The 8,092-nt window shown below is 40.7% G+C and overlaps 1 long non-coding RNA gene across 7 annotated transcripts; it reads left to right on the top strand.

Moving 5' to 3' along the window:
* The first annotated feature begins 1,411 nt into the window (after window positions 1–1,411).
* Window positions 1,412–7,820, top strand: LOC123188731 (uncharacterized). Of its 7 annotated transcripts, none has more exons than XR_006495132.1 (8): window positions 1,412–1,698; window positions 1,784–2,181; window positions 2,394–3,761; window positions 3,881–4,304; window positions 4,575–4,672; window positions 4,900–4,976; window positions 6,243–7,245; window positions 7,350–7,820. It is a non-coding gene; the product is annotated as an uncharacterized lncRNA (long non-coding RNA). The 7 variants fall into 7 exon arrangements; XR_006495133.1 differs by lacking the exon at window positions 7,350–7,820 and having other exon boundaries at window positions 2,394–2,537; window positions 2,620–3,761; window positions 6,243–6,745; XR_006495137.1 differs by lacking the exon at window positions 7,350–7,820 and adding an exon at window positions 6,045–6,093 and having other exon boundaries at window positions 6,243–6,745.
* Window positions 7,821–8,092: the final 272 nt, after the last annotated feature.

Raw genomic sequence — 8,092 nt, 5'->3', positions numbered from 1 at the left:
CCACAAGTCAGCCTCTCACTATGGTGGGTCCTAGCTAGCAGGGGGGTATTCATTTTTTTTGTGCATAATAAGGAGGCATTTTCTTTCGTGCGAAGATATAGCTGATGGGTCCGACTTGTCAATGGGGGGGGCATTTTTTCGCGAAATACAGAGGCCCTTCCGGTGGGTCCCAGCTGTCAGGTGGAGGAATCATTATTTTGCGCATAATAAGGCATTTCCTTGCGTGCGGCCATGGACCCAGCTGTCAGCCTCTCCACGCACAGTCTACTTCCGATGGATGTCGTTCGTTGACCACGTTGACTACTTCGTGCCGAGCGCATCCAAGGTGGTGGATGACGACGAGGCCCCGGACAACAATGAGCCAGAGATGGGAAAATGCGGGAGTAAAGTTGCAGACGGAGAGGTGTACAAGGGTTAACTGGTTCTGATGCGGTGTGGTTCGACAATCGGTGGAGAAGAACAGGAGGTGTGGAGGGATGACATGACCAACGGTGGGGTAGCGCTTCACAGCGAAGTGTGCTAAGCAGAGCTGCTAGCAGCAGGAGGCGGGAGCAGGTGGTCCCGGCAATGCTGGAGGAAGAAGACGAGAGATTGAAGATGGATGCCGGTCGTTGGATGTAAATCCAACGGCTAACGATGTTAGAATCATTTGTTAACTAAGTTGACAACGATTTGCGTTGGCTTTGAACTATTGGCCCACATTTCAGCCTCCAAAAATATGGCACATATTCAACCATTTTCTTAGAATTTACAGTCAATTTGTTCTTTTTCTAGAATTACAGTCTATTTGTTGGGTTGGGTGAACAAATAATATAACGTTCATGTGTCCCATTTATTTTTCTCCTAAAAAATTACAGGCTAGTTGCACTTTCTCAAAATACACGATTTTGCTGGGCTGATTCAAATTATAACATTGGGTTGGGTACAACAATGTTATCAATAATTAAACAGGGGCTCAACATTTTGTTATAAATATATTTAAATAATAAGTGATTTATTATTACATTGGTCCTTAAATCTTACCAAGCTTTTGTACATAATCAACAGGATTTTCGTTGCCAAAAATCCAATATTTTATTAATAAGAAATTATTTTTATAAGTTAATAAGATGTGGGATATTGTTTTCTTACATATATTTGTATCTGTTAAATATATAATGACAATAACAATAATATATAATAACATATAAAATAACTTAAATATTTAAAACAATACAGAGGCTCCGCTTGGAGGATGCTCCCTCGATCGGTTGCTTCGCTGACCGTCAGATCGAAGTAAAATTCCCACCACGCCTTTCCTCCACCGTTGGATATTCACTACATGTTTCATCACGTTATTTCTTTCCCATGTACATGATCGGTGGGCCACTTTGTCAGTGGGGTCGTCATGTATTGGCTGGGTTCGTCGGCGTGAAGGTCTGATTGGTGCAGCCTCCTGGAAAGCCCATTGGCCCCCCAATCCCCACAGCCGCCCGCCCGCACCTCTCCCGCCTCCGGTCCTCCCTTCTCTCAGCCGCCACCCCACGAACCCTAGCCGTGCCCTCCTGCATCTGTCCTCCTCCCCCTTCCTGGTCCGTCCCAAGCCCCTCCTCGTCTCATGAGCTAGCCGAGGAAAAGAGGGGTGACGCGACGACCTGGTCGTCGGCCGGTGGGGAGCCTCGTAGAGGCGGTGGCGGAGACGACCCTAGATGGTGCCCCGTGAGCCGCCCGACCTCCTTCCGTGGATCTACTCCTTCCATTTCCTTTCCGTTGATTTACTTTTTTGTTCGTGTTTAATCTTCAGGGCCAAGATCTGGACAGGGTGCCTCAACCTCGTCTTCCTCTTCCACCTACTCGCTGATAGAGAGACGGCAGCAGCGGTGGGAGGAGCCTAGGCGTAGAGGAGAGAAGTGGACGAGGGGGGTGCAAAGGCAGGAGATGGGGGTCGCCGGATGAGCACAGTCGCACAGGGCCTGATCCCGCCGCTGCTAGAGCAGAGTGGAGGACCACATGGCCCGATGGGGTGGCTGGGAGCGTGCGGATTCTGGCTCCCAAGCAGGGAATGCAGTGGTGCTGGCCTCTCCTCTCCCTGCGCCTTTGTCCTGCGTCGTCACTACCGCCACGGCCTTTCTCGCCATTGACCTCCCCAAGTGCTTCTCTCCACAAATGGTGCCGCCATGTCCAGATCAATTCAAGCGCCAGGTACCCCCTGATTTGATTTTGTTTAGGATTTGTATGGAGCTTGAATCAGATCAGCGTAACTTGGAGATGTTTTTTTTCTACATGGATACTTGCAGATATATGGAGGAAGATTAGTTAGTAATGCCCATATGAAGTTTGAATGTCCAATTCATAGACGTCCTTCAATTTCATTACAGTGATGACATGTTTGTTGTTGTTCATATTTCCAACAGGAAAGTACAACACGTGCATAACTTGTTTGAGGAAATTCCATCTGGAAGCAATATTTGATCATGACTTGTGTTCTTGATGCTTCATCTGCGGCTAGCTGACTACAACATCACATATGTAAAGGGAAACCATCGTAAGAAACACAGGTAAAAAGGCATTTTCCTTGTTCTTATAGTTTTGGATCAAAGTTCACATTTTACCTTGAGTGACTCTTTTTTTTTGTTATAGAATGGATTCAACAATAATCAATAAGGAAGTGCAAACTGAGAGGGGTGGGAAAAATAACCTAAGTAAAGAGCTAATATGAAATGCTACTTTCCAGTGATTTGTTGTGACCTGTTAATTTTTTAGTATGGAGCTTGAAGTTTTAATGCAGATAGGAAGTTTCATTTTATTCTTATCCACATGCTTACTAAATTTACATTTTTATTTCATTTCTGGAAAGAGGCAACCTTAAATAATTTAGAGGACTCTTCAGATTATAAGAGAAAAGCCATATAGGTCATAAATGCATAGGCATTCCAAAAAAAGGCACAAAAATTGAGCTAGAAGGTATGTATAAATTCATGTGAAACTGAGACATAGGCAAGCATACATAGGAATTTTGCAGGATCATTCCTACGATCTGGAGGGCCATTATAGCCAGATTTACCTAACGTCTCTAAGAAAATCTTTTGAAACTCGGACCATCCAGATATATCAACATGGAAAAGCCTGCTGAAAGAAACTTTTGTAGCTGAAGATGCTTGATTATACTTCCTATGGGCTTGTTTTGAAAAGAATTTTTCCTGGCATGCCATATGTGAGCCCCCAACCATCTCTCTCTCTCTCCCGCACTCATTTTCTCTCTCTCACGTTTTGCCTTTGAGGCTGTAGATCTAAGCACTAGCTGTTTGTAAAAATGCTCAAGGTGGGCTGCTTAGAGGAGGGCAGTATGTTCTACAGTTTCAGTTATATGATTACATACAACTAAACAGAAGTTTACATGATTCTATAATTATTGTTGGAGATTTTTACTCACAGTAAATTTCTTCAAAGGATCTGTTTAAAGACAACAGGCATATATTTGTACAGAGATCATATTATTTTGATACCCATGTAAGTTCTCTTATCTCTTTGATGTGCATCTTCTTTAGGAACTTACCTCGTTGCAATTTCTGGTCATTCTTTGCATAGCTAAATCGGTATCAAGAATATTGTATTGTTTATTTCTTACCATGTCTGATCGACTAATATGGCTACGTCTATGCAATACTTTTATAGATGAAATTGGTGGTTCATGGAGACCCAAGGTGCACTGACAGAAGATATCAGAGGAGCAGAGGAAAATGCAAGTGTGTATGTGTGAAAAATTATTGCTTTAACTCAAGGTATTGTTATCGGTCGTGTGGTATATGAAAGTACATGATGTCACCACGCTCATATTCCAGCTATTATCACTATCAAATAGTGTCAAACAGAGCATCTTATACTGTGTTTCTACGTGCAGATCAGTTGTTCGTTCTTTCAAGCGCTATGTTGCTTACTCAAATGTTTGTGGCGATTGTATCCTTGTGCCATGAATATTTTTTACTTAGCAGATCAATATAAACATATTGGCTATCTATTTACCAATTCTGAATTTAAAGCACTTTATTTTATGGCCTTCAGTAAAAGTTCAGTCATTGTTGGCTGGAAGACATCTTCAATACGCCGTCAACACGAGCTTACCAAGGTAATGATCTATTTATTATCAGCCCATATCTGGTTTGTAACAGGGTTATTATGTTTCAAAATCCTCTGGCATCAGAAAGGAGATTTTGTGGATGATGTAAGATATCCACATGTTGTATATGTGGAAAAACCAAAGGCTCGGGATGTTGATTTTTCGGATGAAATGATTTATCAGGCAAAAACTACAAGTGAAATGGAAGGTAAGATACTGAATTGGAGTTATAGTAGTACCAGGCTTTCCATGATGATGTGATGTTTATTGTCCAAGGACTTGATAAACTAGCAGAAACCATATATGCCAAGTTTCTAATGACAAAGTCTTTACGCTGGTTCATGTTTGCATTGGAGCTACAGTTTTGTTGTTATTTAGTGTTTTTTGTATTATATCCAATACTGTTCCATACTTCCATTTCTCCTGGATGATTAAGACGATATTTTTTCTAACTGAATTAATATGTCCCCTATTTCAGAAGTAACGCTCAAAAGCCTGAATAGAATTCCTTGGCAAAGGGTAGATGTTAGCTTCAAGAGAAGTAGACAATGGATTTTTGCCCATAGCACCATTCAGGTATGTTATGAACCCCATTACCTTGGTAATAGTTTTCCTGGTGTTACTTAATTATCCCCTGGTATATTCTGTTGTCTCCATACATGTTAATCTAATAACATATACAAAGGCTGTGTAGGTAATGGCATAGCAGATTTTAGTTTCATGATCTTACTTAAATGTAGTTCTAGCGATAGATAGCTTTACACTATCCGTCACGTGGGTCCCTGCTTCCTTCTGTTTTGCAGGTCCAGTTGTCGTTGCCTTCACTTGCTTTGTCGTTTACCCATCTGTCAGCTCGCCGATCCCCTGACTTGCTGTCAAGGTTTGTGTCCTGTGCCTCCATTTTCTGTTTTCTTTCTTTTTGTTTCTCTATATTACTTACTATTTTATTCTGCTACCTGACCGGGTGTTGCGTGCATGCTTTATTTGTTTGTTTCGGTTTCTTATGCTGCTTATTTCATTTATACTGCTTCCTGTGCTAGGATGTGCCTTGCTGTGTCTTTTGTGATCCCAATTTTTTAGACCCTGGTGGCGCAGTTTTGTTTGCCCGCTCTTTCATGCGTGTGTGAGATTATTGACGATGGGGTTGTGCTTGTTGGAGTGGAGCCAAAGCAGTGATTCCCTGCCGCCAGATAGGATGTTCTTCTGGGCAACTGGCGGTACGGGGGCACTGTCCGCCTATGAACAGGCTGCTTTGCAAGCTATAAAATTCTTACAGGGACGATGTAAATCATGTTGCTGTTGATTAGGATGATTCATATACAACTTGGGTCTATATTTTTATTAGCCTGATTAAGGGGAGAGAGGCAGGGAGGTGCCTAGGACGAGTAGGAAGGCTCTGGGCAAAATTTTGCCGATCCCGTGTATGTTCTATTTTGCCCAGTTAAACGTGTACACTTCATGTCATATAGCATAATAATAGCAGATGATAAACTATCGTTGTCATATTATTGAACTTGATATCCTGTTTGAACTAGACAGATAATTTTGACAAGATTTTATCCTGGCGTAAACATGCTGTCATAGTGTCAACACAATAATAATAGAAAAACCTTTTAAAAATTCAGGTGAGGTGAAGCAAGCAAGCACCTCCCCGTGTTTTATATGTAAGCAATCACCTCCCCGTGTTGCTTTGCTCGACCATTGTTCGTTTAAACCTTTCTTCTGTATTAGTGCTACTGGATAACCGTTATTGATCTACCAAAAAGGAATCATAACACTACAGGTCATGGAAAATAGATATAATTAGCACATAATCCTGCAAGTTTCACCTAATATGCACATGTCGTTTCAGTTTTCCAAAATATATACCATTGAGAAACTTACTGGATGCAGTGCAGATTCTAGGATATTAACATTTGCAGCCATACATTGGTTTCAATGGTGACAGATTTCTGTCAATCCCACAGAGATAATTTAATTCAAGACTAGCAAATACAGTTAAGTTTAAACGGTTTCCTTTGATGAAATTCTAATGTTTTTCCAAACAAAGTATGATGAACTTAAAATCCATAATATGAAGCTGTGTCTGCTGCATCAGTACAGTTGATGCTTAGGGACTAATTCTTTATATTTCCTGATGTATTAGTTGAGATCGAGGAGAGAGCAAGCCGTTGCAGAGGAGAGGGGATACGAGGGTGGGCGGAGGTCAGGCATTGCTAACAGATTTGCGGCGGAGTGGGAGAGGTGACGCCGGCCGGCCGGCGCCTCACCACCGGCTCCTGTTTGGCGGTGGCAAAGAGAAGGGTGCCGAGGATGTGTTGCTCTATGCATGGCTGTTGAAGTACATCATCGTTATGATGTGTATGGTTTCTCTATTTTCAGCCCTACTGCTCCAGATCCCAAATCCCATGACCATGCCCCCACCTCTCCTTCGTTGAATGAAGGGAGTCTGGTTGCTAAAAAGTGACTTTTCTTAATCAGTATGTATGGCCCCTCTGCACATGCCGTTTCTTCGTATTTAAGAGGCCCTCAAGCTTTGTCAGTTTTCTGATAGATATGGAATTTTAATTTGATAGTCCCAACAACGGTGGGTACTGATGGAGCTATCTATTATTTATTGTCAATCTGTAATACTTTTGTCAGCTTCTAGCATGTGGTTGCTCTACCAGAGTGCAATTTTCTCTGCGTGGCATACACCAGTTACCATTAGTTGATATGTTTGTTGAAGTTTTATTACAAGTTAAATAAATGTGTAGTGTGGCAAACTGATTATTATAATTTGATAATGTCAGGCGCCGATGGCTTTATAGATATGTAAATAAAATACCTTTAAGTAAAACTAAGCATTTAATTATTGTTATGTTATGCTATTGATTTCACCTGACTTTATGTCGGCCGATTAGTTCTGAAGGATTCCACATCGGCTAATTTAGATTATTTTACTAGAGTATTAGAAGAAGTTCCTGATATATGTACTTAGAGCATTTGCTGAGATTTGATGCAAAATATTGATGACCAGGCATTATACTGCGCATAAGCACAATTTTTTAGTTTTTATTTTTATTGTTGCAGCAGCTTTTCTATAGCAATAGCCAAATAGTGTGACATAACACTATTCCATTTTCACAGGCCATAACACATCTTTACATGTAAGTTTGTTCTCTAGATAGTTCTCTTTCCAAGATTTTCATATCATATTTGTCGTGGGATCTGACTGCTTTACCATATTTTCATGGTGTGGACGATGTTATAGAGTGAGCTACCATCACTTCTCATTACTGACTGTAATTAATATATATGTGTTTATGCCATAAAAGATGGACATTTGTCGAATCCATTGTCGTGCATGTAATTACTTGCAGATCAACTATATAGTTTTGTTCGGATTGTAAAGTGGAAACGATAAAACCCTACAACTCATGTGTGATTGTCTTTTGATTATTTACTTCCTCAAGTAATATGGATATGGTGCTGCGAGGATATTAAGTATATTCATGAAGTTGTATAAATCACGTTCTACGATTCACTTCTGTTATGCATATTTACTTTCCAGTTTTAGGACCGAGATCCATCCATTGTAATGAATTTGGTTGTATGGGCATTACCTATTTGACTTAGGTTTGCTTCATCACATATAGACTGCTTTTCTTTTCCCCACTGCTTGTATGGCCTAAAACTATCATGTATATGACACAAGTTATTAGCAATGTTTCACATTTTCTTACTTGCAATACTGTGCTTGCGTATTCAGGTGTTCCAAGACCCAAATCATCGGGAAAACAACACATATAACACTTTTTCTTTTGAACTTTAGTTACCCTTATACAAGCCCCCGTTCATTTTGTTTATATAGTGGTTAGAATAGTAACCATATGTGCTTGCTCAACACTGATAAATGGAATATTTCCAAAGCACGTATGGTGTGTTCGCAATTTGGCGCAATGGGAGATTACTGAAAAATACTCATTTTTTCAACATGACATGGTCTTGAAATGG

Source organism: Triticum aestivum, chromosome 2A, assembly GCF_018294505.1.
Source record: "Triticum aestivum cultivar Chinese Spring chromosome 2A, IWGSC CS RefSeq v2.1, whole genome shotgun sequence".
In the NCBI taxonomy this organism is placed as follows: Eukaryota; Viridiplantae; Streptophyta; class Magnoliopsida; order Poales; family Poaceae; genus Triticum; species Triticum aestivum.
The sequence above is the reverse complement of the archived record's forward strand: the minus strand, read 5'-3'. Positions and strand labels throughout refer to the sequence as shown.